At 40.7% G+C, this 2541-nt stretch overlaps 1 pseudogene across 1 annotated transcript; it reads left to right on the top strand.

Moving 5' to 3' along the window:
- Positions 1-1019: 1019 nt before the first annotated feature.
- Positions 1020-1429, top strand: LOC307106523 (small ribosomal subunit protein eS24-like; annotated as a pseudogene). The gene has a single exon. The product of its transcript is annotated as a small ribosomal subunit protein eS24-like (transcript).
- The last annotated feature ends 1112 nt before the right edge of the window (positions 1430-2541 follow it).

Below are 2541 nucleotides of genomic sequence, written 5' to 3'. Positions count from 1 at the left end.
GCCCAAATAGATTGACTGACTCAGACCTAATCTGATCCAACATGCTGTATTTGACCTAGGGATCTTTTCGTCTTCTAACGTTATGCCAACTTTATGACACATCAAAGGAAAGAACTTCAAGACTTTCCTGCTGGGAAATTGACAGTCGGTGTTTTGCATAAAAATACTTCCCTACATAAGAGCCCTTATTTGTTATATTAACAGAAACCAGAAGAAAATTTGCATTTTGAGTGCTATGAAAAAAGATCCCAAAGTCATCAGTTGCTCTGAGCAACATATTGTACATGTTACCACATGACAATTGAGACACACACTCATTTGTTAATCTCAGCAGTGGCAGCTCTTACCATTCTGGATGGAGCAAACCTTATTCCAAGAGGTTCATTTGAAAAAGGTCAAGGGTGCTAGCCTTATTACGACTACAGATCGGAACAATTTTCTGCTTCGTTTGGAATTATGTATGTGAACACACTGAGCTGCCACTAGCCTGTAAAATGTCTTTATGCAAATTAGAAAAGGCACTTCTTCTGGACAGACCAATTAGAAAGGCGGCCTGGCAATGCAACTTTGTGTATTATGCAAACTCCACAGCAGCATGCGATGGCCCTGTGATCATTTTTAAATAAGGTTTTTGGTTTTTTTTAAGAGGAAGTTTATTAAAAAGTCACAGAGGTAGAAGAAGTGAGCACCCATCACTCATTTTCACCCAAAAGGTTCTGCAGGCAGTGTGTGATACTCAATCCAGTATCACAAAGATACAGCATTCTGTGATAAGACCAATTTTGCTTCTTATAATTAGTCATGTTGTTGTTTAAGAAATATTTTAACACAAATTTTTTTTTAATACTGGAACAATTATTTTCTTTGAGTAAAAGCTCCTTGGCAGTGGGAAGAAGCTGACAACCATCCATCAGAGCTGTGGTTGTAATGATTCTTGCTGGTTTGTTGGCAAGAGCAGGTGAATCAAAAAGTAAACTTGACTCTTTCCCTCCCTGGCTCCTTGCGGATCAGCTGCCATCATGAACAACACAGTCACTACCTGGACCAGGAACTTCCTGACCAGCAGACTACTTCAGCAGAAACAAGTGCCCCCCGGCGTCCTTCACCCTGGGAAGGCAATAGCACCTAAGATAGAAACTCGGGAAAAACTAGCCAGATGTATAAGACCACACCAGATATCATCTTTGTGCTTGGATTCAGAACCCAGTTTGGTGGTGGCAACACAATTGGCTTTGGCATGATTGATGATTCCTTGGAATATGCAAAGAAAAACGAACCCAGGCACAGACCTGGAAGACATGGCCTATATAAGAAGAAGACCTCAAGAAAACAGCCGAAGGAACACAAGAACAGAATGAAGAAAGTGAGGGGGACTGCAAAGGGCAATGATGGCGCTGGCAAAAAGGGAGCTGGCGATTGGACAACTTAAAGAGTAAAGATTCTTCGGTGACTTATCTGTGGACTTGTGCGAATTTTTCATGAGAGGATTAATAAACTAAGAACCTTAAAAAATAGTAACTTTGAATAGTTCAAGTGCTATCCCTTGGTAATTTATCTGGCTTATTTAAAATATTATAACACATTTTTCCAAGGATAACTTTGGGTCCCTACTTCCCCGTTAGTTTCTACAAGATTTACAGTTTTCAGAGAGGTAGGAAGTGGGGACCAGCAGAGCAGATGTGCTGGCAGGGCTGCAAATAAGACTTTGAGGCCACAGGGCAGGGAAAGACATTAAGTAATAGAATGAGATGTGTGTGTGTGTGTGTGTGTGTGTGTGTGTGTGTGTGTGTGTGTGTGTGTGTGTACCATCTATTTTACTCAGGCAGGGAACAGATATGAGAGAAGGGGACCAAAACCAAAACCAAACATACTGTATCTGTTAGCCAGATCCGGGCTACAGATCACCAGGTTTCAAACTATGAGTTTAGACTTAATTCAGCAAATAGAACAAGTTGCTCTTTAAAAGACAAAGTGTTCAGGAATGTTCCTTTAAGCTATTCAAGTCTAAAAGTGTTGCTCACAATTTTGCCCAAACAACTAGGAAAATAAATCAGTTTTTTTTTTAAATCCTATCAGATATTTCCCTCGTGGGAATTTGTAAACCAAAGTGATTTTCTATATGCAGTCACGTAGGTGAGAAACTTGGATTCTGTTAGCAGCGTGCTCCACAACCGTGCTCAGAGTTCTGAGAGGTAAACATGGCTGAGCTTAGCATTTCTCCCTGGCACTGTCAGCAAGGGTTCAGATCCTGCTGACCCCACTTACAGGTGTCATGCCTGCAGCGAAATCTAACAAGCATGGCTCTGCACCGTTACTGGGTAATGAGAATATGTTTATAATTTAATCATGGTTTATAACAGTAAATTTAATGCCCCATGACTCATAAAGCTGGGGGTATTCTTTTGGTGGTGGTTGTTGCTGTTGTTCTAAATGCGTATTTGCTGTGCTGTTTGTGCTGATTTCTGTAGCTAAGATATGCTATTACAGTTACTGCGCACCATCAAATTTCATTGTTAGGCCACATTTGAATTACATGGGAAG

Source organism: Cnephaeus nilssonii (assembly GCF_951640355.1).
Source record: "Cnephaeus nilssonii genome assembly, chromosome: 10".
Classification (NCBI taxonomy): Eukaryota; Metazoa; Chordata; class Mammalia; order Chiroptera; family Vespertilionidae; genus Cnephaeus; species Cnephaeus nilssonii.
Note: the sequence above shows the minus strand (reverse complement) of the source record. Positions and strands in the feature narration are given on the sequence as shown.